The sequence below is a fragment of the Sylvia atricapilla genome, chromosome 9, assembly GCF_009819655.1.
Source record: "Sylvia atricapilla isolate bSylAtr1 chromosome 9, bSylAtr1.pri, whole genome shotgun sequence".
NCBI lineage: Eukaryota > Metazoa > Chordata > Aves > Passeriformes > Sylviidae > Sylvia > Sylvia atricapilla.
Genome location: NC_089148.1, coordinates 22,832,766 through 22,860,063, shown reverse-complemented (window position 1 = coordinate 22,860,063; position 27,298 = coordinate 22,832,766). Strand labels below are relative to the sequence as shown.

General features: G+C 43.1%; 1 long non-coding RNA gene across 1 annotated transcript in view; it reads left to right on the top strand.

Annotated features, from left to right (window-relative positions):
• The window catches only part of LOC136365007 (uncharacterized), a 44,885-nt gene that overhangs the window by 2,833 nt on the left and 14,754 nt on the right, over positions 1–27,298 (top strand). The window lies entirely within an intron of this gene.

The following is a 27,298-nucleotide window of genomic DNA, read 5'->3' as shown; positions in this document are numbered from 1 at the left end:
CAGGGTGCCGCTCCTGGGGAGCAGTTTGAGGCCGGTTGCTTTCAGTGAAAGCAATGCCTCTCTTGCTCTTTTATCCTCACCCTGCAACCTGGTGAGGGCAGGATTAAGAATCCACCTTCACACCAGGTTCAGGCCAGCAGAGTTTATCGAGCTTCTGAGGACCCAGATTGAGACATATGCTCAGGGCCAGAGCTGATGGGTTTTTTTTTCCCCTCTGCAGCTCAGGTAGTGCCTTATTTTTGCCCTTTCCAAGAGCTCAGGACTCCCCAAATGCTACTTGCAGCTGGACAGGTGGGAGACACAACTAAGGGAGTGTTGATTGCCGTAACTGGCCGAGACATGCCCCATCGCTTTAACACAGAAAAAGTGCACCTGTCCTTCTCTCCAGCCTCAGCAACAGGATTTGGTTAAAACTGATTGGTCTTTCAGATGTTGTGCTTAGGAAAATCCAGGCATAGTGTTCATAGTTCCAGTCTTTTTTTCCCTCCTACTCTGCCCACAAGCCTGGCAGAGAAAAGGAGCAGGGTGTGATCATCCCTGTGTTTTGCCATTCAAGGCCTCTCCACATGCCCATATCATCCTAGGTCTTGTTGCCATGTAGTCACATTTGTGATACCAGATTTCAGCCTTAAGTGAATTAGAACAGAAGCCATTTTAAAGGAAGACCAGGAGTCCTCTGATAAGACAGCCTTTTTGAATGCATTCTTCCCCAACCTCAGCTATGATGGGGCTAGGAATGATTTTTAATGTGGACAAGCCAGATGTGGGGTGATCGTTGAGAACGCAAGGTGGGCTGATGGAGAATGTCTTTCTCTCTGTCTCTTGCTTAGTGATTGAAAGGATGTCGATGTTCTACTTAATAATTTCCAACAACTGCCAAAGCAATCTTAGTCTGTTGCCTTTAGTAGTGAGTGGAGCGCTCGTTGTAACACAGACGTGTGGATCTGTTATTCTTTAGACACATCTTTGATGCTAGCACTCTGATCCTTGTGTTTCTCTAATATCACTTGAAAGCAGATTTTTTTTCCTTGTAGTTTAGTATGTTCAACAGCCTCAGAAATAATGTTAAATTATGCTTTAAAAAGACATGATCAGCTGCTAGATCACTCAGTTCAGCACCGTAACACAGCCACATTCACAAGTGCTGCAGGATCAGCGATGGAAACACTGTTTTAAAATCCAGGTTTGTATTGCAAACCTCTCTCTGCTCAGAGCTTTTAGTTGGCATTTTCCCTTGAGTCATGACTTAGAATATTATTAAGAGTTCTCATTTCATCACATAAAGGGTGTGGATTTGTTTGCTCTTTGCTCGGTTGAGTACCTTGTGTAGTATGTATTGAACTGGCACCCATAAATACAAGCTTAGCAAATGGTTCTCTATACTTGATTTCTTCTAGTTGCTTTCTGTAAAGCATGATGAGATGGTTTTGCTGAATAATGCCTTAATGACAGGGCTGATGCATTTTTAATGCATGTACTCTTTGTCATTGTCAAAATTAACATTTTGATGATTGTAGATTTCTCTAAAACCTTTTGGGAATTGCTATGCTATGTGGGTTAAAAGAGTGGAAGTGTAAGATCCCACTGGAGAAATACTGGATATGCTCACCAAAATGATTCTAGATTACTGTGTAAATGCTCATTGTGGACTCTTACATGGTGTTTCCCAATAGCATGATCTCAGAGGGACTCCCCCCATATATTAGCAGTTTCAGGGGTCTGTCACATATGTATATTGAAGGGGTCATTTCTGAACAACAGACCTCTAAGTAGTGACTATTCATACTATGGGTCTGATCCTGGCAGTGCACGTAGCTTCCACAGGACTGCTCAGGAAAGCAAGCTTGCTCATGTTCACTCCAAAATATTTAGGGCCAAATCCTACTATGCAATGCAATAGCAAACTCCCAATTGATTTCACTGTGGGAAAGATTAGACTCCTAGTGAAAGGGATTTTTTACAATGCTACAATTCCTACTTTGCTTTAGAAATTGCAAATCCTGTGTGCTAAAAAATAACTCTAAAACCTCCCTGCCTCTAGTAGTCTAATGATATTTCAATAACAGCAAAAATTACACTGGAAGTTTACAGTGGAACATACTAAGAACTTACGCTATAAATAAGAAGGTTTAATTGTATCAGTATTAGCATTTCCTAAGACATTTTAGGATGAGGTTTATGGCAGCACCAAGTGTGCATTAACAGCTATTTTGGTGAGGGCATATTTAATTAATTCAGAATTCCAAATTTCTGTTTTAAAATGTGGGTTTTTTTAGATCTGCGTCCTGGTAGAAAATTAAATTTTAAAAATTACCCCCAAAATAATTACTTGAACTTAGCCTTGTCTTTAGAAGCCATAATCCTATGAAGATTTATATCTCTGGGCAATTTTCTCTGCTGGAGTGGCCTTGAAGGCTGCTGCCATAGGTAAGTCTTTGTCACGCCAGGGCCCCAGAGCGGTGCATTGGGCTGATGGCAGAGCAGACGCCGGTGTGGCCGCGGCCCTGGTGCAGCACAGGTGACACTGTGATACTGGCTGTCCCCCGCCCTGCCCAGGCCTTCCCAGAGCGGGGAGCTGCCTAAAGGGCTCGGTTCCTGAGCACAGTGGGCACATCGTGCCCCACGACAGGAGTGGGAGAACAAAGAGTAGTTTCGGTCCCTCCTGTCCTGTGCAGGCAGGGTCATAGCCTCGCCTGGGTCTGCCCATAGCGCGAAGCATTTCTCTGCTTAGCGGTTCCCTAAACTAAGTGGTAGGGACTGCCATTGGATTTCAGGTGCTCTTTCCAGAAATATTTAAAATTACAGCCCTTATATATGTATATATCCTTGAATGGAATAAATATACATGTCTACACGCAGGAAGAGAAGCTCTCTGAAGAGAGCTAGAGCACAGTAGAAAATCCCCATTCTCCCAGATCTGACAGAGGCACAAGAGCCACTCATCTCAGCAGGGGCTGTGCTGTTGCAGTGCGTATTTATGACCTGTGTTACGATTCCTCTTGCTGCTGCAAATTTGCCTAAAATAAATGCCCACTGTGTTGCATATAGATGTGTACAGTTATGCAGTTGTTTTTACTTGGTGCTTTTAAGATTATGTATGATTTTGAAGGGAGTGTGAGTTTTCTTCCCATAACAAGTTATTGTCTTTCGTGTCAGTTTGGGTGGCTTCTAGTGTTCATAGGGTTTGCTTGAGGAAAATGAAAACAGTAATATCTATACATTCACATGGCTCTACACATACCTTGCAGCTGTAAGAATAAGCTAACCAGCCTTTTTCTCTGCCTTTTTACATCACACTAGTCGTAATGTACACAACTGGATTTTTATGAGCTTTTTGAAATAAATTACGTCTTTACGTACACAAAAGGCTTTTTCTTCTCTTCCTTTTAATAGATTACTATTTTTCTGAAAAGCATCGCCCCCAGGTATTACCCGTAGCTGTTATGACATCTCACCATTTAGTGTTGTAAAGGTAAATCATAACACTCATTATTAAGAACCATAAATTTTTACCAGGATCGTCATCTACCTCCTGAAAGCTTTAATGGTAGAAACATTTCCTGGGCTAACGCCCATGATGATTACATGCTTTTTATTGCTATCATTTAGTAACCAAATTGCTCAAAAATCAAAAGACTTGATTATCACATACCTGCAATGCAAAGAGCTATTTATAAATGTTGGCTTGATAATAACAATGACTCAAAAGAAATTTAAATGACAGGCCAAAAATAAGTAGTCTAAAAGTGAAAAAACAAGCCAGAATAGAGGTGATGGAAAGAGTCTGACTGCAAAAGACAGAGAGGAGCCTGAGGAAGGTAAAGAGAAGAGTCTAGGAGGTGGTGATAGAAGGTAGATGTGACCCAGCTTTTCAGAGTTAGAGGGCAGAGAAGAGGTGAGGAACCAGGGACTGTAAGTGAGGAAGCATCACAGTGTGGCGCTGGAAGTATGCACCAGGAGTGTTGAAACCAGGGCTGGAACATCACACATGTTTGGTAGTTTGCTTCCTGGAAAAACAGTATCTAGTTATAAGCAGCCGACAAAAAATTAGGTGAAATATTCCAGAAACTAGAGCGGGTTAGTTGATGGGAGAAATAAGAGCCTTTCACCTATGGCTGAAAGGTGGTTTACATACATTTTTATATGTACACACACATATATATGACTATGCATACCTAGCCAAAATTACATAATAATGCCTGTATAGATAAATGAAATAAGTATCCTGCTTTTGAAATTGTTCTCCTGAGGAAACCAGTGGGAATTTTCCATTGATTTCAGGAGGTTCAGAATTTCTCCTGTCTGCAGGAAAGTAGTGTAGCCTGGTGTGTGCAAGTAGACCTAGAAGCCATGTACGGAGAAAATGCAGCATGGCTATCAAGAAACATTTCCTTCCAGTGAATCCAAGACCCCTCTAGCCAGTGGGAATGAAATAAAGCAACAGAGTAATCTCCAGGCAGGAAAGGCCTTCCCTGGGAGATGTAAAATTAACTTGGCCAAGACACAGCAAGCAGTAGTCACCCTAGGAGGACTGGAGAGCTGTCTGGGGAGGCCTTCTCGCCTCTGACTGTTGCAACACAACTACATGGAGCTGAAATGGCTTCGATAATTTCTCAATACTTTATACTACTAGAAAGAAAGGGCTAGGCCCACAAGAGGTAATCTACACTTTCCAAACTACTCAAGAGTATTTCAGATTAAGTAGCTCTTTTATCTGTTTTGGGGTCAGTTGTCACAACCGTGTTGCTCTGTATCAGCTCATCTGAGTTGCATGCAGTGGACACCCCTTTCACATTATTGCATGAGGCATGAAATGTTGGAAAAATATAGCTGACTTTAATATTAACAATTGCTGATTCATAACCTTGTTTGTAATATCAGCCGTTCCCTTACTAAATCGGGACAATACCACAAAGTTTATTAATGATCACAGGTCAAGCCAATCTTTTAAATCATTGGAAATCAAAGATAAAGTGATCAACGTGAGGCTGGTCTTCTCTAATTGGAGAAAGAGGAACATTCTGAACCAGAACAGTACAGCATGCAATTGTGCAGCCTGTTACCAAAAAAAGAACCATCTCACTGCATCTTACAGAGTCATTTACATAGATAATGTAGATTTCATATGACTACTTTTAGATAATCTGATAGTACTAGCTGTGCAAATATTCACATTCTCCTTACAAGACGCTGATAAAAAAAATCAAATAAAAAGGCATCACTAATTACTGCATAATTAAGGATTTATTTTATTTCTTTAATTTAGGTGTCATTTCTTTAATAGTAAGAGCAGGGAGGCTTGACGCACTATTGCTTCCCATGATCTGGAAACTTTTCCTTTAACAATCATTCTTCAGGAGATACCTGGTTACTCCAAGAAAATGCATTTCCTATTACCTCTTCATCAATTTGCCATGATACATTCTTCTGTTATACAGTTTTTAGCTTGCTGTTTTACTGGCGCAACACTTACTAAAGTCCTCATGCTCTGGTTATTAAAAATTACCACCGTGGTAAAAACTTGTTTCTTGTTCCCCTGCGTTCCTCCACTGCCTTGCTGTCCCCCTTCCTGTTTACAATACATGCAAAAGATTAGAGGGGATGGAATGGATTTTCTTTCTCAATGTATTTTATTTTAGAAATGTCAGGATAATTTAATTTTTTTTTCTGAAGGTCTTGAACTATAGTGGAGAGCAGTGGAAACTTTCTCAGACCTCAGCTTAAGAGGTGGTGATTTTTCCATTTTTAAGAAAGAGACCTTTTTCCCCACGTGCTTGCCAGGGTCTGAGTTATGCAGAACACAATAACAAAATTACTTGCAAGGTTTCAGTACCATCCTTTTTGTTTTGACTGCTCATTGACCTTTGTTGTGTTATGACATCATGTGGCTGTTCCTTCATGTGTCGCACATGTGATAACATAAATCCATTTGCCTTCGGTTGTTCAAAGAGCCCCTTGATGAAAACTGGATCTGCAAGTCCTGCTCTGGGAAGCAAGAGCAAAACCCTCTCCCTTTTGTTCTTCTTGTTTAGATGCTTGTCACTTCTGTCTATGTAAATTCTTACCAGCAAAGAAGGCAGGACCAGTCCAGACCCTTGGTTGGAGATTAACATAGACATGTTTAGTTTTCTTTTTCTGCAACTGCAGTGAGGTGCTGCTGCTCGCTCTGCTCCAGCCTCCCTGGTAGAGAGGGAGAAAAAACTCCAACAAGGGAAAGGATGCTGAATGGGCATGATGAGAAATCCAAGGAAAAAAAAAATCAATTCACACACACAATACCTAGCTAGAGTTTTCAGGTTTTATTTTTTTTATCAAATGCAACTGTATTTTAAGTATTCCACATTTCTTGGATGCAAAACTTAAACATGTGCCCTGCAGAGAGGCTCAAGACAATAGCTCTGCTCTCTCTAATAAAATCTCTTGTCTGAGATTAACTCTGGAGCTAGCAGTGAGGTCAGTGTTTCATTTCATATAAGCCAGCTCATGCTGACAAGGGTCTGGCCTCCTTAGTGATGGGCCGTTTGCTGCTCAGAAGTGTGAGGAATGGCTTTCTGAAATATCGATAGCTCGCCTTCGCTGGAGTTCATGATCAAATTAGCTGGCAAGTATCAATGTGCTACAGCCAGACTGCAGGGCTGAGAGACTCAGGCTTGGGCCAGCCACTGAGGTCTGCATCCTAAATCAGAGGATAACTCTTCCATTAGTGTAAATTGGTGGTTTATAACAATGTCAAATGAGATTTGTGTCAGAGTAGCCCAGACTACAACCTTGTCTTGGGATTTGAAAAAGAACAAAAAAAATTAGGCTGCAACCATTAGAATTCTTTTTTCATTTGGTTTTGTTGTGCATATTTGTAAGTGTGCCTATACACGCCTGCACACACATGCATTTTTTTCCCATGGACTTGTGGCCATGTGGCTGCCATTTAACACGGACCCAAGAGCACAGAATCTTCTTCCTGGTGTGGCTTGATTGACGTGCAGAGATCTCGCATAAGGGCTCTGGGATCCCTCTTTTCATCCATAAAAGGAAAGCAGGCAAGCTTCATCCCTGGCTAAACCCTTTGCACAATATACATCAATAATGAGGCAGCATCTATTTATACATTGCTCACTGGAAATGACTGAATTCAGACAGAAGCTGGTGAGGCAGCCTGAGCTCCACCAGCCTCCATGGAGTCTATTGTTAGTACCCAGGATGACTCCTCAGGCAAGTGGGGAAGAGAGGCACGATTTGGAGCCTACCATGCCACGGGAGGAATACCAGCTTCCACACTTGGCAAGTGGTGTCTCCTCTCAGAGAATGCCTTTGCTGATTCTGCCAGAACCCAGTAGTCATGGAGGAGAAATGCAGGAGAAATGGTCACAAGAGCATAGCCTCATTGCTGCTCCCTAGAAAGTGAAATGCTGACTTGGATTTACTCACAGGGTGAGAGCTCCCTGCCTTTCTTCATGAGAGAAGGACATGCCCAGGACGGAATGGGAGGAAGGTAGTTCTGCCTTCATACACACTGATGCTGTCTCATCATATTGTTGCAGAAGGTTTTCAACAGTGTTTCTTTACCTAGAAAAAGAAAGATGCAGTAAAAAAGCACCATTCCGCGTTATGGCCTGGGTTAGGTATGTCTGTGTTCTGATTGTCCACCAACATGTGTCTGTGATGATGAAAACTTGCTTGTCTGTGAGATATTTATCATAAAAAAGGTCCTCAGAACCCCTTAGCAAAGCACAATCTAGACAGTGCTTTTGCTCCATATCCTTCTTCACTCCTGCTTTCCTCTGTGGCTCTTGTGTACTTTGCCCATATGCTCTAAAGCGATTTTGTTTTCAGTTTTATGTATGTTTTATGTAAATTAGAAGAATCAAGCTCCTCTGCTTGCTAAATTATAAATTGAGTGGAAATTGGCCGACTCTCTTTAGACTGTGTAAGTTATACAAGATGTAAGTAATCAAGCTCAGCAGGCTGGGTTGGGGAGGAAAAAACACGTCAATAGTGTGGGCCACGTGAGCTGTGTCCACGTGTCTCCGTGCACTGCTGCTTGCCTTTGCAGCCTCAAATATCTCTTTGCTCTAAAGTGCCAATCTAACTCCTCTTAGACCATTCTCCAAGATGCAGGCTTATTGCCTCTTTTGGTAGTTTGCTCGGTATATTCAGTACGGCTTGTATAAATGAACTGCTCCTAAATGCCTGTTTCCACTCTCTTGCTTTAGGATCAGAGTAGATCCAGACTGCCTCCTCTGGGAGCACTGATTCATTTTCCTTCCTTTCTTCCCCTGTAAGTTAAAATGCCTGTTGATTTTAGTGTCTGTCTCCTTGGCTTACTCCCTGCTCTGGCTCTATTTCCCCTACCCCATACTGCTCTTCATATGCCTGAATCTTGCTCTGGGTTATCTTTTCCTTAGTAGCCCACTGCAACCTCACAGAGTAGGACTGTGGTGCAAGGGCAGGAGCCTGGCAGTGGCTAGCAGCCTGTGAAACACTGCCAGGAGAGCAGGGAAGTTGGTTGGTATCTTGGGTCACAGTGAGGTGGTGGAGGATCTGCTGCAGGGCAGAAAAGACAGTCTCACTGTAGCATGTTATGGAACCAGTTAGACCAAGTTTTTAGAAAAAGTGGCCTAAAATCAGACACCTAGACCTATCTTTACACAGCCAGGTGGGGCCAGTGTTATTATAAGTAGATACGAGCATGGTGCTGCTCTAGTCTGACTGCAAAGTCCTCTTAAAAACTGTCCATGTTCAGGACACAGGCTTGTGACACACCAAACTGCCCTTAAGAGATGAGACTAATTGCAGCCTCAGCACAGACAGGCATTGGCTGCAGCAGTATCCCCATGCTGCCAGAGTGGCCAGGGGCAGCCTTGTGCTGTGGCCAGCAGCCTGCCCACCCCAGGAGCACCAGGCTGCACCTGGGCAGAACTCGGGTGAGCTCTGCTCTCTGTCTTTTAGCTCCATGCCAGGCAGTCAGCAGAGAAAAACATCTTCAGAGAGGCAGCGTAGTGCGGTTCTTATCAACTGACTAACGTTTTAAAGCCAGCATCACAGAGGTTGAATCCATTGCTGTGGAAAATCCAGGTTAGAAATTTATTGCTGGTGGGGGGGAACTGTGGGGCATTGGGCAGGCTCTGCAGGCATGGCCCCAGGCACGGATCTTTAGTGGGCAGCCTGTTCCCAGCTACTGCACAGCCCTGAGTGCTCTGCTGATTCTGGCAGGGATGAAGCATGTGCTTAACAAAAGGGGATCCCAACTGAGTAGTCAGATGGCCTTCAGGAGTCTCAGGATTCACAGGGCACAAAGGGGACACTCTGCTCAGACTCTGCCCTGCAGAGTTTGGGGTCTCTTTCACAGAGTTCATAAAATGCATGTTTTTTTTTTTTTTCTTTAAAAACCATCATTAAATACTTCGATTCAGTGATATACCTTCAGAATGTGGTTTATTCTGTGCAGTCAAATGTTTACTGAGGATGATAAAATATATCCAACCTGCCTTTTTAGAGCTGCTTCTTTTAATTCAAAGGGAAGGCATAACCTTTTGTTTCCTGGTGTGATTTTTACTGAACCTCTGCCTACTTTATTTATTAGGCCACATATAAATTTATTGCTACTTGTGTTTCCAAATAAAAGACTCATAGGTTGGTAAGTAGTCAATAAGTTGAGCTGCTATTCCTTGAAACTCATAAAAGGATGATTTTGATCCATGGAACCGCTAATTAAAGCTGCTTTTCAATACGCAAAAAATTAAGTTAACAGTAATTAATGTAGCCAGCCTGGAACCTTAGGAAACTACTGCCAGCAAGTGTCTTTTGGTGCACTCAAGAGGATGCAGTTTGATTGTTGGCACCAACAGACAGGTTGGGAATTGTAAACATGGTAATTATCTGGATCTCAACTTGCCAGACTGGCAGTCTGATTCTTGGAGTAGTTGTCGCATGGGAGGAGGGAAAAACAAAGTAAGGGAATTACAGCAACCTTGCATTGCTCTGCCAACATATGCCACTGGACCAATGTTTTTCTTGGCAAAGATCTCTGACGAGGCGCTTAAAAGCAGTATTGCAGCCCTACTGCAAACTGTGAACCTCACTGCAGGCTTCAACCAAGCAACTGTCTCTTGCTCTTCTGTTTAAACTACAAGTGTTGTTCCATGGTAAGGAATTTCAGAGTCTGAGGTCCTTCCACTCCATCTCTGTGGTGGAGCACAGTGTTGATAAGGTTATCAACAATAATGGGATTAAAAGGGTTAAAATCCAGCTTTTGCAGTAATCCCAGAGTATTCTATTGTTGAGCTATCAAAGATTAAGGTTATAGTAACCTTATTAATCCTTGGTGTAGTATAAATAAAAAGGAAATGTCAACCTTAATTCCACCATGAAATTAAATCTTCACTTCTCTAAATGATGATTCAAACGCAGCTTACTGCAGCCAATGTGGTTTATGAAAATGCGTAACCCATGTGAATTTAAGAAATCCAATCTGGGAGACAGAGAGAAAGGGATGATAAAACATGGCAGTTGTTTTGTTTAAAAATTAAAAACAAAACAAAACGAAACACATTCATTCAGCTTGTATGTCTGCAAAAACTATACCTAGAGCCAAAATGTATGCAAAGAATCAGGAAGGGACCAAATGCTCATGGTGTACATCCCTGCGAGGCAGAGAATGCAGCCACTAGCCCACAGCAGAACAGCCATCCCTGTGCCAAAAATCAGCCACAGCACTGTTGGTGGTGACCCCATCTCTACCCCCTGCTTTCAGGACACTGTGTGGCCCTGTTAGTGCTGCCCTAGCAGCAGGGACAGGGTGCCCTGACACCAGAGCTTAACTGAGCATTGATCTACTTGTGCTTTCAGTGCGAGAGACAACGTGATGAAAACCAAAAAAAAAATGTCAGCAATGAAATGGTTGCTGAACCTTCTGCAAACAGCAAGCCTTCACAGGTGCTGGTGTGAAGAGCACAGGTTTTCCTGGCTAAGGTGTTTCCCAGATGGGTGGGAGCTGCCTCTTTTGGCAATGGATGGTTTCCTCCTCACCTGTGCTAGGCACAGCCCCTGCCCACAGAGGCTGAATCTATAAGTAGGTCTGAAAATGCTCTCTGAGACTAACTGCCTGAAGAGAGGGGAGATGGACAGACTGAGCTTTGCTTTGAAGTCGATGGGATCTGGCCCAGGTAGATCTGTGTTTCTTTGTGGGGATCGGGTGAGGAATTAAAGTAGAAGTGAGCTGAGTACCCTTCGTCTGAATTTGAATTGGAGGGGAAATAATGTAGTGGTAAAATGGGGTGATTCAGAATGATTCTGCATATTAAATATCTCAATCGCTCACTCCAAGTCTAGGAGTGTGGTAGTTAAGTATCAAGGAGCTGCCTATAGCAGGAACTCTGGAACTCTGTCTCTGGAGAGCAAGAGGCCAAAGAAAAAGAGGTGGTTTTGTGGGGCTATTCCCAGGGAAAGGGGCTTTGTCACTTCAGCAAAACCCATCTGCCCCATGGTCTCTGTAAGTCCTGGAAATTACTGGGTTTGTGGACTCATAGAGCTGGAGAGTGGGCATGTTCTGCATCTTCATATTGTTTACTCCAGTTCTCATTTAACTCTGATAAAGTTGCATAATGAAAGTCAGGCCCATAAAAGAGTTAATTTTAAGATTTTTTAATTTTTTTTTTCTTCACTCACTGAATCATGCTCTTCTCTGGTGTGAATTGTCACAGCTCCAGAGCGTGCACTGGTTCAGATGTGCCCGCTGGGTCCTGGGCTGTCTCCATCCCCTCTACTGCTGCAATTGCTACCACAAACACAAATTGGCTCACTCTGGCTCTTCTTGTCTTTCCGCAGCATAGGAACAGATAATGGGCCCATGGGGTTGTTCAGAAATATTGCTGGCTTCCAGTGCTAGCATAATGGTCCCTTCTAGGTAGTATCCCTTTCCTGGACAATTTCCCAGTAAAATAGTAAATGGCAACTGCAGAGCAGTAAAGGCAATGGCGTATTTGTTTGACTGACATTTCAGAGCCTGCAGAGCAAATGCAATTAGGATCCACAGTGTGCTGCAGTTTCTTTCTTTGTTTCCCCACCTTGAAGCTAACAGAGCTACTGTTAGGATCAGCTTAAGTCTGGTCCCTGCTACCTATGAGTGGTGGAGATGCTTCAGGGATGGAAGGCAGCATGTGCCCAAGCCTGTTTGAGCAGCCTTTGCATTGGGAACAGTGAGCACCTCAGAGGGCTCAGCTGGGAGGGGAGCTGCTGCCACTCCCCTGCTGGCACTGCAGCCCCAGGCAATAGTGATTTTGTTAGTAGGTGTGCACTTCTCCTGGCCTCAGCAGAGCTGACACGAGGGTGTCTCTGTGGCACTAAGACCTCCCCTTCTCACTGGGGAGAAATCTCTGTCCGTGTCCATGGATCTGTGCTGAGCAAAGCAACACAGGCTACCCTGGCCTTCATCAGGGGCTACTGATGCTTTCTTTGGAATATTGTGGTATTGACGGTTGATGAGCTCTGAGCACTTTGATACCGACCTGGCAGCAGAAAGAAATGTGAAAAAAAATGGTGGTAGTCATTCAGATTTGCCTGAAGGAGGTAATTGAAAACAAACTGCTACTAAAAGTCATGGCCATGGTTAATTGTGGTGAAGCACTGTGGGCCACTCACCTGTAGGAAAAAACTGCTAGAGGACAAATGGGGGTCAAAATTGTTTCTGCCCTGATGGGGAAAGAGAGTCTCAGCCATATAATTCGGTTTGTAGGGTTATTGTGTAGCTCCTAGATTCTGACATGAAAATCCAAGCCTGCAGAGCAATGTTTTAATAGCTGGAAGTAATACAGCCAGTGATGGGAGGAGCAGCTGTGGCTTGCCTTGGTGGCAGGGGGATGGCCAGGCTGTGTGGCATCCCTTCTGCCACAGGCAGGTCTGAGCTGACCCCCACAGGAGTGGCACAGGCAGCTGCCACGTCCCCTCTCAGCAGGATGGAGTCTGCAATATGCATGGAGCCACCACCCTACAGCCTGCTCCAACTGTGAGTTTTACCTTTCATTTGGAACATTGCTGCCATGTATTGTTTTATTTGTTAGCAAATTTAAACATTGCAATGTCTGCTGTTCCTGGTGCTCCTTGGTTGTCTGGACTCAGGTAGATGCCAATGCCTGTGTGAATTGATGAAGTGTTTTGCAGTGGGTCCTCTGGGCACAGGGTCAGGGGAAGCCAGGACAGGGGGTGGCATGGATCTGGGGCTGACAGAAGGGGGTCTGCCCTTGCTGGACAGTGGCTCTCCAGGACAAAACCTCTTTGTCTCTCAGAGAAGCTCTTTCCAAAATGCTATTGCAAAGATTCAGGAGATGAAAGAATGATTAAAAGGATGATCCAATTTTTTATTTAATTGCACTTTTTCTAGGTATTTTGATTCAGAATTCCTGCAGGGTAAAAAACAACAACAAAAAAAAATCTGCAGCTTTATGTATCTGGTGACAAATTCTGTATCAGCCTCTTTCTAGACAGATTCTTGCTCCAGGTTCTTGCATCTCTGCTTTGTGCTCAGCGAACTAAGTATAGGAGCACACTACAGCCTGTGCTGCTCTGCTCCTTGTGCCAAGGTGCAAGTGGAGGAAAGACAGGACAGCATGAAAAATGGGAACCAAAGTTTCTTAAAGCAGTCTACGTGCAGAACAGCCCTGATGAGTATGTGGTGTTAGAAGAGCATTGGCTGAAACTGCTCTGAGGGTTGGGCCACCCCAACTGGAGCCTCAACTGCAGCATTTCAAAAAGGACATTAAAGCATACATACATAGCACAAGTATTAGGATATGAATACTGCCATCTGATCTGAGATATGGGATGAGCCATTACCTGGCTCTCTTTGGAAGAAAGAGATCTATCATCCTTTGATAGTTCAACGTACTCGTAATATAGAAAACCAAAACATGCTGATTTGACTTATTATTCTTATTATTACTGACAGCTTTTGGGAAGTTTTGTATTTTAGCCATTTCTCTTCCTCTACAGTAAAATACCCAAGTGTTGTCCATGCAGAAAAACCTGTCCCCAGACTGTGAGACTGGTGTGACAGTGTTAGGGCATGCAATCATGCTCCCCTCTGTGGGAGTCTTGACTGCACAAGAGCTGCAGGCTGTCAGGCTTTCCCCAGCGGAATGGCAGCTCTGCCGCACAGGGTACATGAGCAATTGCTCTTGTTTTTAACATGTCGGATCATGACTTGCTCTTCCTCTTGGTGCTGGAGTTGAAAAATACTGTCAGAATGAAAATACAGGAGATTGACTGGGAAATCAGTGAATACGCTACTTAGATGCTCCAAATTTAGATATCATGATTGATAAGGGATATAAAATAGGTGACTTTTTTCAAGCCAAAAGGTACTCCATTAATATGATGCAATTTGAACATGCTTGTTTTAAGAATAATGCTGTGTTTTACAGCATTACAGATGTGCAGCTGTATGTGCAGGCACATGTGAACAGAATCACTGCAGTATTCCAGTGCTGCCCAGAGTTAGGTGCAGTAGTAAGCTGGCACTATGAAGTGTTCTATCAGCTCTCCAGGGTCAAGCACAATACCTTTACAACAGCATGGAAGTCTGAGTGGTGCACAGGGAGAATGTTTTCCCCCACATAAATATGGAGAGGGTTAATTTAATTTCACAACCTCCTTATATTTCTTTATTTCCTTTCATTTCTTTAAGCTGTAAGGAAAAAAAGCGGGGTGGGGGGGTGGGATATGGGTCTTCTGTGTAAGGAAAAATTCTTGGCAGGACAACAGCTCTGTGCCTGCTGCTAAAGGTTAATGGATACAAGGAGCTGCTGAACACAAGGTGTGTGCAGTGGGTGGAAAGGGTTCACAGAGGGCCAGGTGGGGTCACCTGGAGCCAGGACATTTGGGAGCTCAGGGAGCTTCTGTTGTCAGGGTGGTGGATTATTGTCACGAGCAGATACTCCAGAAATCCCCCAGAAAATCAATAGGTAACCACATGCTCAAGGCCAATGCCATGGCCCCTGGGTTTGTCCTGTGCCGCTGCTCCTCCTCTCAGGGTGTGGTGCTGAGTGTCGGCGCTGCTGTGCCTTAGCGTGGCTCTGCCTGGGGGCACGAGGGGTGCCTGGGGACGGCCGGGGCTCCAGCCTGCTGCTGGGAAGGGAGGGATGTCCCCTGAGCCGTGCGGGGCTCCGGGAGGCGTGCAGAGCCGCTCCGTCCTGCCCCGCACACGGGATGGGGCTCCAGGCACCGCCGGGGCTCCCGAGCTTGGGTTTTCTCTTGCACATCCGTAAAGCACAGTGTGGTGGAAGAGGGTTTCCACTGAAGGAAACTGAGGAAGCCAGGCAATTATTTTCTATGGTAATTATTTATACTTATATTATTTACACTAATACATTCTTAAAAGTTTAGTGATTTCCTCCCCCCCAGAAATTTGGTATTACCTTTTGAATGTGAGAGTAGGAACTCATTAGAAATCTTGAGAGGGAAGTCTTGGTTAAAGAAACTGCAGCTGAGGACCTCTCTCTTTAGGAACTTCCAATCTTTCTACTCATGGATTCCAAATAGCTACTCTAAAGCTCTGGAAGACAGAGTGTGATTTCCAGAGGATATATCGATACTATGATTTAAGCCTGATATTCACAAGACAAAAGATTTTATTGCATTAAATGAATCCCTGCAGTTCTCTGAGTTAACCTGCTGCTCAGTGAAAAGCTGGGGACACCAGATTGGCACGTGGGTGAAGAAAGGTAGAGGGAATTGGTCTGATGAGCTGAGGAGTCACAATCCAGGACTGTAACTCATGCAGCACCCTCTCTGCCCAGTTCTTCCAGGCAGGATTCAAGCCTCCGATACCTCAGTTTTCCTGCCCAATTACATGAAATGAGATCAGGAAAAAAACCTGTTTACTACAGCATGTTCTAGTTTTCAGATCCAAACAGATTGCTGTACATTGGGTGTGAAACTCCCTAATGTTTTAGAAATTATGCTGGAACCTCTCTGACTGACAGCTCTGAGCAAAGCACTTTCTGAGGTTATGTAAATGCCTAAAAAGAAATCTAACCCCAAATCTTAATTGTGTAGCAGATTTGAGGCCTGTGAATTCTAGGCACTGCCAGATTTTAAAGCCCTACTACTGCCTTACATAAGTACTCATAAATACTTACAGTTAGTGTCCTAAAAAGTCCTTTGGTTGCCCAAGTGAGCTAGAAGAAGACCTTGCAGGGCTGGTCCATCTCTACTGGTCACAAGAGACATGCAGTTCTGCACAAGGCTGCTCCAGTAAGGGTTAGGAACCTGCCCCCCTTCACATCCAGCTAGAACTGCACATATCAAGGGATCATAGCCCAGGCAGAGGAAGGAAGGTATTTTCATTTATGATGCCCGGTAACAGGGCAAAGAGACCTTTCCTTCTGTGTCTGTTCTCTAGCATGACGCAGAAACAATTTTAAGACATGTTTATAAATTCCACCAGGGTGCTGCAGACCTTGCTATGAATCTCAAAAGTGTATTTGAGATTTATTAGTATTGGGCTGCTTCTGACACAAGGGATGCGGGGGACAAAGAGCAGCAGCTTCTGTGCTATGAGGAAGCACAGAAAAAACTGTCAGTACACTTGTAATTTCACGCTTCTAAATGCTGTTATCCAAATGCCATTGTACTTGCAACTGTTCTGTGTGTATTAAATCTGAGGTGCAGAACCCTATTTCATGTTAAAAACATGATAGTGGCAGCACAGTCTCTCTAATGCTTTTGTGAGAACTCTTATTGCCTTGTCCTTTGTATGACTTAAGGCAGAAAACCAAGAGTTTGCTGCATTTTAAAAATGTTCAGAAAGAAATGCTTAAGTTAATAGAAGCCTTTATTTTCAGGGTTTGAATAGGTATGTAAAAACAAGGGGATTGAATAATGGCCAAGTTGATGTGACAGAGCTCACTAAATAATGGTTGTGATTAATTTTGGTGAATTGTTCGTGAATAACTGGCAAAATGTTTTCCATATGCAGCAACTTCTAGAAGGAGCTGACTCATTATTGCATTTAAGGAGTGGTACCTTGAGTTGGGATCTGATGCCTATTAAAACTGCGAGTAATTGATTTTTTTGGAGGAATTGAATCGGGGTTCTAAAGGACCTGAATTTTCAAACAAAATACCTGTTGTTTCCTTACTTCTTTGCTGCTTGTCCCAGGGTAGGTAAGAAATCAGCACTAAATTCCAGCATTACCCACTTCTCCTCTCCTGAAGGGAGCAGAGGAGAGGGACAGAACACCTGAGAAAAGGGAAAAGAGAGGAGGAACAGGGCAGAAAGGAATGACTGAAAATAGCAGACGAAGAGAAAAAATGGGGGAAAAAGCAGAAAGGAAAGGGAAGCAAAAGGAGACAAGGGACTGAAAAGTAGGAAAGCACAGGGGCTCATGCGCCCCATGGCTGCCCTAATGAGCTGCTGCTGGTCACAGGCACTGTCTGATGTTCATCCACGTTCAGCTGGCCTGAAGTCTACAAGGAACATGAGTAAGCACCAGTTCCCAGCTAAATCTCAGCGGGTTTACTGTTTACCAAACCGTGACAAAAGATGAAGTAATGTCCTATCTGGCTACACACTGGGCTGTAGGTCCTCTTTTTATTTTTTTTTCTAAGATGAGAGCTAGCTGATGTTTTCTGCTTCTGTCAAAAAAGAAAAAAAAATCAGTGATTGTGACTTAGAGGAGCTAAGTATTTAAAATAAAATATACGTTCATATAAAGATTCAGTGATAACCAGATGACTGAAATCAATGCATCCTTATCAAGTCCAGAGATTATTTTGTAAGGTGTTTATACACTATCTCTGCTCTCATTGTACCCTCTTACAATTACAGCTGGGGACAATGACAACACGTGTTCCATGCAATTACTTGCTGCTGCCTTATAAAAAGCCAAACCCCAACAAGCTTCAATATGGAGTAAACTAATAACGTCCTTGTGAAAGAGCAACCTGAGGAGTTTTACTATTCTACTGGTAGTAAAAGAAGACCTGTCAATGAGATTCAGCCTTCATAAAAAGCTAGGTTAAAATAAGATTTGAGAGAGTTTGGCTTGGCATTTCCAGCCTGTTGAGAATGAATTCTGGATTTGGGCTGGCAAGTGTTAAGAGCATGTCTTCTGTAAATCTTTGTGTTTTGGAGACACCAGTACGCTTGTCCTCTAGTAATCAGAAACATTGCCTACCCTCACAGAAAGTGCAGAGATCTCAGAAATACTCTGATCACAATTTGTGCTTTGCTTTCGTCCTCATGAGTGCAATTTTAAAATCATGTTTAAGAGGAAGTTCATGTGTTTCTCACTGAGCAGGAATAACCCCTCAGGTCTGAGCAGACAGAGTTAATGTCCTAGACACAGTGCTTTGTACAAACCAAAGAATAAAAAGAATATTCCAGGAAAGCCATAAAGAGAGATGATGCAGTAACTGTTTCTGGAATGTTAAAAATACTGTTGTGCTCCCAAGTTGCTTTGTAAGCTTGACTGCAGTGTCGAGCTCGGGGTGACTGTGAGTGGCACTTTCACAGATACCAGCAATGCATAGTCCCAAGCAGGTCCTGAAACATTAACGTGGTGAGGCTAGAAGGTAGTTTGGTGTGGTGGTAATGATTTATTTAATGCAACTAATGGATGTAAAGATGCATCTGAGACAGCATGGGATCTGCCAAGAGCACTTTCTTGGACACCTATGTGATCAATCCAGGCTGGAGGTTGAAGGCTTAAGTACAGGTCTGTGGGATCAAGCTACTAATTTTTAGTGGATTTGAGCTGTTCTTAAATAAACTTTCATTAGTTGGGGTGGCACCACTAAGTCTGCTTCCTACTGAGCAGGAGGAAGACAAAAAGAGCATCTACAACAGTAATAGTTTAACACAAATTGATTTAATGTCTGAAATAATAGGAAGTTTACAGAGCTTGGATGAGGGATGAAGGAGGTGGGCAGAAAGAGGTGGAAACAGAGGAAGAAAGGCCAGCTGGCTGCAGACAAAGGAGAAATGTCTTCTCTGTGTTCTTGTTAGCTGAAGCACACCATGTTGCACACAGGAGCAGGGAATGCTTGTGGCACATCTATGAAGCCATTCTTGACTTTGTGACCTGTTTAGTGACAGGTGAACAGCCCTTGGGTGAGGAGGGTGTTCTGCCTTTTACACCTTTTCAATGTCTCACTCCACAACTCAGACCCACCACAGGGTCCTTCAGACTGTGGTTTACTGAATGGTCTGCTAAGGGCTTAATTATGGTCTCAAATTCCCCAAGGTTTTTCTAGCCTGTCTAAAATATTTATGCCTGCAACAGTTCAGACCTGTTTATGTCTCTTTTTTTGCCCGCTGGATAAAAAGTAGTTTGGCTTTTACAATATGTCTGTATACAGGGTTTTAGTAGCTTGGATTGCTTATAATGAAAGTAACAGCCCCTTAAAAATTGGATTATTGATCATAGGAAGACAGTAGATATTTTTAATCTTAGAAGCAAGACTACAAATAAATCAAATTATATGAAGTATTTTATTTAAAGGCATTTGATTTTATTAAAACTGCTACATCTGGTGTCTGGCTATTGCATAAATGCAATAATTCTGTTTCTTCATATGAGGGTTCAGAGGAAACCAAGGTAGGCATTAGTCCTTTTTACTCAGTAAAGTGCACTGATGTCAATAAGTCAAAATTAGACTCTTCCCAAATTGAAAAAAAAAACACCGAAAGATTCAAAAGTAAGGATTTGGATGGCTGTAAATTTCCCATTTCAGCTGATAAATTATCCACAAGAATTTTGATATTTTGCACCGGTGCACACAATGCATTGAAAAAAGGACTGAAAATGTAGATACCATCCCGTGCACCTATACATACACTCATACATATGATGTGTAGTTGAGCAGGTGTGTGTGTGTGTGTGTGTGTATTTCTAAACCTAAATACCTACATGTCATGAAGCACCAATGGCTGCTTTTGGCCCTGCAATCTGTGCCACTTCTGTCCTGACCCACCAGTGCCTGTAGCAGTCTCTCTGACTGTCCTGCTTGGAATGCAGCTCTTCCCACCCTAGTGATGATGAACTGCAGCACAAACATCCTCCTTGTCTTTGTTATGACCAGGTGTCTGAATTCGGGGGGTTTGTTTGCATGTTCCAGATGTTTGCTCTGCCAGATTTGACCACAGGAATGTGATGCCAGTGGGCTGAGCCTCATGAAACAGAGAAGAGCAGCATTTAGCCTGCTGGAGTTTGCACCTTCCATCATTTCCAGAGGCAAGGCAGAAAACTGGTTTCTCCCTGTGAGAAGTCAACCAAAGAGGAACTGTGCCGTCAAGGAGGTGGGCATGAATGCCAACGGTCTTTGTCATTAACCAGCTCTATTCAAGCTGGCTGAGAGGCTGACAGAATCTGTCTATTAAATCTCATGCCTTCAAAAGACAGGAACAAAATCACCATTGTAACATTTTGGCAAAGCAAATTATTTTTGTTTGCTGGCAAGGGTTTAACTCACATGCAGCCATGCTGCCCTCTTAGGATGTCAAAGAAAGAGGCTTTGCAAGTCAAATGCTGCCCTGCCTCACCAGCCTGTCTTACCTCAGTGATGAAGTGCTCCAGCACCAGAAGTCACCTTCTGTATTCAGCTGAGCTCAACTGGAATCGTGCTCTCTGGCTGTGCTGTTAAGTGGCTCTGAGGATGTTACGGGCACAGAGGTGTGCTGCTGTGTATTTCAAGTGATCATAAAAACTCATTGGATAAATGGAAAAGGTGTGGCTTTTCATTGTAGGAAGTTTGGACTGTATAAGCAACTCCATCATTGTGCTAAGGCAGCAGATGCAGCCAGTGTTGGGAGGAAATGGTTTATGACCCGATGATGCTTTCCAAGAGATTCAATGAGGAATAAAAGATGCTGGGGGCTCCTTGTGTCAGAGTAACACTGTGGGACAGGCAAGGGAAGCAAAATGATCGACCAGTGGCAGAGAATGAACAGAAAGGCTCAATGCAAGCAGAAAATCCCTTTGCTGTGCTTCAGGCTTACTCTTGTGCTTAAAGCTGTGTGACAAAAAGCAATAACTGCAGGAAAAGCACTTTCCTGAAGACCAGCAGAGCATGCCAGGAGAGTGCTGCAGCCACTATCTCTGCAGCCAAAGTGAGGAGCAAAGCCGCAGTCTGAGGGGAATGGGCTGCAGGGGTCAGATTCAAGACCTGGAACACCCTGAGAGTTGAGTCTGATGGGTCCCCAGAAGCAAGGAAAGCCTTCAGGGCCTCTCCCCACATGGGACTTCACAACCAGCTGGGATAGGGTACTGTTAGGTGCTAGGGATGGATACTCACCACACCAAGCATCACATCCAAGCTGATCCTTAGCCAAGCAAATGTGGATGGGCTGTTACTAGAGTATTTCAGTCCCTGAGCAGCTAGCCCTGAGTGTGAGCCCTGTAGGGCCCAGGGTGGAGGGCCAGGATGCTCCCCAGGGACCAGACCCTGAGGAAAGGCAGCAGTGAGCCTTGGCAAAAGCCATGCTGGTCTTGCATAAATTCTCTGGTGGTGCAGGATGGCCAAGCTAAGCATGTCCCCTACCTTGGGTTTGTCACAACTTTGACAGAAGCCCCAGGTGTGGGTCAGAGCTGTCTCCTGGCTGCCCCACACTTGCTGAGGCAGGAAGGGTGTGCAGACATGGAGTCTATCACTGTCAGGGCTTGGCCACCATGCTGCCACTGAGGTGACCCACTGAGGAGCCCCTTGGGCAGCAGCAGGTGGACACAGCCTCTGTTCCCTGATGAGCCAGTCCATACAGAGGGCTGTGCTGGTTAGCATTGCTGGGGCCATGGCTGCTCCCTGGAAGGAGGAGAGAGAGATCCGAGAGGGGAAAAATATGGAGTGGGAGAAGGGTGCAGGTGATAAACCAGCTCCTCGAGGCAGGGGCTGAGGTTGATATGCTGCTGTGGTGAGCTGCATTATCTGGCAGGACTTGCCCCGTGCCAAGGGTAGGTCATCATTCCCTTGACTCAAGAGGGTGTTGGGGGCTGTGTTTGCTAGGCTCAGAAACCAGTCACTGCTGCACTGGGTTTGTACATGGTCAGCTGTGGTATGTTCTGCTACCCTGCAATTTCTGTTTTATTCTTTACATGAACTCAGGTTCTTGCTTTCTTGGAGGAATTTCACCTAAGTAAGCACTGGGCAAATTTACCTTCATTGAAATCATAAGCACAAGGACCTCTGACATAATTTTTCACTGTATTACTTTGTATAGGTCCTTTTTAAAGAAGTTAATAAAGCTGACAGCACAGCTCCATTGACTCTCAGCAGAGTACCTCTCTCATTCCTGAGGCCCCTTTCATAACCAGTTATATTAGCACCATTCGTTAGTATCCTGCTTTTCTCTTTAGTGCTACCACGCAATGTGATTTCTTTTGTAGTACCTAAAGCTTGTGAGATAACTCAGTTTGCTTCCCAGTGGGGGAGAAGGTATCTGTAATCTGTGTTTCATGTCTTGGGTCTCTTGAAAGGACTAGAAATCCCAAACGCAGTAACTTGTGGGTTTTGTGTCTTAGAGAATTAGGATGTCTTTGCATTACTGAGCAGGCAAACAGTGAGCAGTGCTTGATCAATAAGAGGCATTGCCAGAGGTCTGCTATAGTCTACCACAGCTGACGGTAAGTGTTGCTATAGGCTATGGAACTAGGAATATAAAATGTCAAATGACAGTAATAATTCATGCATCCTGGGACATATAAAACCAACAGCATGTCAATAGCTGTGGCATGCTCTGCAAAAAATATGCAGGATTTAGACATTGCAGGAGTCTGTTTCATTTTAAACCACACTTTCCTTGGTGAAATATACTTTCCCTGTTTGTTAAAAGCATTTATTTTCAGTTTCATGTTGCTACTTCTCTATTAACATTCTACAGGCCACACAGCTCAAAAGGGGCCCTGAGATTCAAAAAGCAAAATATATGCATTTACTGAAGAAAAACACATAAAATATTTATAAAACAGAGGGTGCAATACTATTTGAGATTCATGGACCATTTCACCATTCATAAAAGCAAATATGGTTCTCTTGTTGGCTTCACCTGGAATCAGACTTCACTAGAGAGGTTACCCAGGAGGGATCTGCCTTAAAATGAAACTTATTGCAATCATTAGTTTTACATGGAAAATCATTACATTTTACATGGAAAGCTGAATGTCTTGTAAAATAAGTAAGAACTTCTCCAATATTCATCTTCTTTAAAAATACTTCAGGATAATTAATATCCCTTTTCTTTTATGAAAAGACATGAAGAAGGTGAATTACTGCATAGGGGAGGGCACAGCAGGCATAAGAATAAAGACTGTGTGTATTTGATACTTGTTCTCTCCTGTGTCCCTGCTGCTTGGGAACCTAAAAGTGATGGGTGCTGTTTTACTGGCTAAGGCTCCCACAAAAATTCTTCAGATGTATGAGAGAAGGGCAAAAATATATTTGTGCAGCCCTATGCTCGTGCTTTCAGCTGTTTGTTCCTGTTACCTCAGTTGTGGGTTGTCAGACCTCAATTTCTCTAAATGTGCATGAAAGTAGAAAGGCAAGACAGAAAAGTTGCATGTCACTCATGATTATATGAATATAGGGCTCAATGTACAGGTAATACTTCTAAAGGAATGTAAAATAATAATTGAAAAAAGAGAGAAGGAAAAGCATCACAAAGAAGCCCACTACACATCATTTAAATCTCCCCCTGTGAGAGGCTGAGGACACAAACACATACCAGTCATCTGCTCTTCCATGTGACAACAATCCCCCCTGCTTCAGAGTTGCACAGTCCTGGCTCTCAGTTGTCTACTTGAGGCTCTTTTTTTAAGTTATATATTCAAAAAAATGTCTTAAATATAATTTCCGTAATTTGAAAAACAGAAAGTGATACTGCCTATATAGACAGGCACTAATAGATATTTTGGCACATCTTGCTGAAGCTAGCATGAGACAGAAATGATGATTAATATAAATAAAAAGCAAAATTAATCCCGCTAACTGTCTGAGACCTAAGAAAAGGGATGTCTTTGTTCTGACGAGAACATCTTGGCTCGTTCTGCTCCTTTGGCTTGGTTTGGGGAGGATGTATTTTACAGTCCTCCCATGATACTTGGCAAATATAAAGCTGTCACATTGGATCCTGCTTTTCTTTGTATTAAAAGAATGTCTATGGTGTTTATGTTATGGGGGAAAAGCGCTATTTCTACTTATTGTATTTTCATTGTCTCTTTTCTTATGACTGTACTGTTTGCCAGCAGCCGAGGGGCCACTTTGATGCTTGCTTTGATGCAATGGTTTATTGTGCTGCACAGTTGAGCCTATGGTTTTCCTTTCAAATCAGAGCTGGGATACTGGGTGAAAGAAAACCAAACCAAAAATAAAGCTTTTCTATAATTATGGTTATCTCATAAAGTCTGCATTTGTTACAGCTGCTGGGGTGTTGGAAATCGGTGTTTGTAAATACCTATATATTCTGATTTGTTTTCAGCCTCAGAGATGTTTTTGTCTGTCTGTGTTCCTCACCCCTGGGCATTCATGCAAGCACCCTTGCCTACCTGCACGCTGAGCTGCACTGCCTCAGGAAGATCCCAGCCTGTTGCCCAGCTTATCTGCATGGTACAACTTCACCTTGTTCCCTCCTCACTCCGAGGGATTAGCATCCAAAGAAAACCAAATTAGCCTTGTATCAATTCACCCAGGAAAGCGAGTAGCCAAGCCGACCAGAACACTCCTGCTGGCAGAACTGAGTGCAGAAGGAGGCTGGCAGGGTGTGTTCTTTGTGTGCTGCCCAGCTCCACCACGCTGCTCTCAGAGGTCCATGGTGACACTGTGGGTCCTGCTATGGGGAACCAGACTCTCCTGTGCCCACAGGAAGCCTCACTGGCTGGCTGTGTGCTCCATGTGGCAGTGCCAGTTAGGATGTGTATAATGCCCACTTGGATGTATCTGTTGCTTTTCTCCATATGTCTTGTGGCCATCTGCGAACTGATGAGAAACCATTCTGTTCCCATTTTGCTGATGGAAAAGGAGATGCTTTGAGAGGCTGAGTGATTATGATTTGTCCAGGATTATGCATCAAATCAATGGGAAAAAAGGACATCAGGCCATTCCACACAGGAGTGCCTTTAACTGTCCCATGGGCTTTCTAGGGAAAGGCATGCAGGTCCCCAAAGAGGCCACTTCCAGGAGACTTCCTCCATTATTTCTGTCAGATTATTGCTGTGAACACTGGAGAAATGCAAAATGTATTATTCATTTCTCCTACTCCTAAAATCAATACCTATCAAAATACAAATACAATTTAAATCAAAGGGCACTTACTGAGTGCAGATCCTACTAATTAGGTATGATTTCCCAACAATTTCTTAAATTATGTATCCAAGGGATGGGTGGAAGGCACTTTATATGTCCCAGAGTGAATATTATAAACCTCTTGTCATGATGCAGAAAATGCGAAATGTAGTGCAATGCAGTGTCATTTGTAACCTTGATGAACTAATGTAATATCAATATACATCAATCTGTGCAAAAAAAATCTGTCTCATCATAACATCTAACAAGATATGTCAAAAGTCAATAACCTTGTGAAATGGACACGTATCAGTGAAGGTTACAGACTTTGCTGGTAGGAATCAATTAAAAATATAGTACCCACTTGCAATGGAAATTACTACACCATCACCAAAAAGGAGGTTTACATCACACATGGACACTGGTCATGAGGGCAGCTCCCTTCAGGCTGGTTGTTGGCTCCATAAGCAATTCCACTGTAATATATGGTTTTTGGTTTTTATTTTTCTTATGCTGGTTTTGCTTAGTTTAACCCCATAATCAACATGCAAAAAAATTTATGCCATATCCAGTTAAATATATTTTTAAAACCTGTACAGAAAAGAGCCAATTGTTTTGAAGATTTTGTGTACAAATTAGAAAGCAGCTCTCCTGTCAAATGAAAGATTTACAATTGACAGTCAATACTGTAGATCAATGTCCTTCAATTTTTAATCATAAGGATTTTTCTCATGTAGCTTCTTTGGATCATAACTTTCAAACTTACACTCCCATCCATACGGCAGATCTTAAGGCTCCATCACAGTAACCAACCATCAGCTGAAGATTCTTGGTCCTATCATATAGATGTGATACCCACTCACAAAATGCCTTCAAATCAGTGATTTAAAAGAAGAGTGTGAAATATTATATATCTTTTCTCCTCAGTTTTTGAAACTGATTGATAAAATATTCACTTTTTAGGCATTTTACTTTGTCCTTGTCATCTGATAATAATTTCAGGGCAAGTGTAACTCTGAGGCCAAAACGAAATATTTGAATGGGGAGGGAGGTCCTATGGCTTCAAAGACAGCGGTATGTGACGGGCTGAAGTAAAACGATTAGCATATTACAGAGCTTAAGCTTTTAGCTTGCTGCTTTCTTCTGTAGCCTTAGTGGTGATCAGCTCCCAGGAAAGCAATCAGGAGTCTGAGCAAAAAGCTGTAGTGGTCCAAAGTGCCCGTGAGGTTCGGCTGCTGCAGGCAGCGTGGTGCTGTCGGCAGTACTTCAGTGCAATTGTGCAACCGGGGATGCAAGGCAGATCCCTCATTCAGAATTTCGTTTTAAAGCACTAGTCAGAATTTTAATGGTATTCCAACCTACCTTATTAGTTGCTAGTTGCACAGTAAGTGCCTTTCACCCAGTGTTCTGCAAATTCCTTCCTGGTGGTCTGCAAAGGACACGGTTTGAAAGCAAGAGCACTGAAGGTGAATGCTGGGTGTGGGGAAATGGATCTTGAATTGATAGGAGGAATAAGGCATTCTGAAAAAGCACTACAAGAAGATAACATGGGATAATAAAGGTAGTAGCAAAAAGTTTTAAAAAAAAACATGCCATGAGTAAATTGGATATATAGGATAAATTCAACTTTAGTTATTCAGCTGTCCTGCTTGTATTTTTGTTGGTTTTAATTAATGAAAGTTTGTCTGGCAGGTATGAAAATAAAGTCCAATCTCAGAGTCTTTGAATTAGAACTCCTGGCTGCATCAGGTGAAAACAGGCAATGCTACATTTAATGTTTTGCATTTTCTCATTCCATTTAAGCGGGAATGAGCTATCTGGAAGGAGTATCAAACATTGCAGATACTGTTTAGTGATACACTCTTCTTGTCTTCATTCTTTTCTTTTGTCTAATGCCTTTCATACATGCTTAAAAAGTGTGTGATTGTATACATGATTGTATATTAATGATAGCAAAGGTTACCTAAATTAAGACCATGGATTAATTTTATTTTAAATGCAGGCTAGAATCACATCTGTTTCAAACAAGTTTGTGA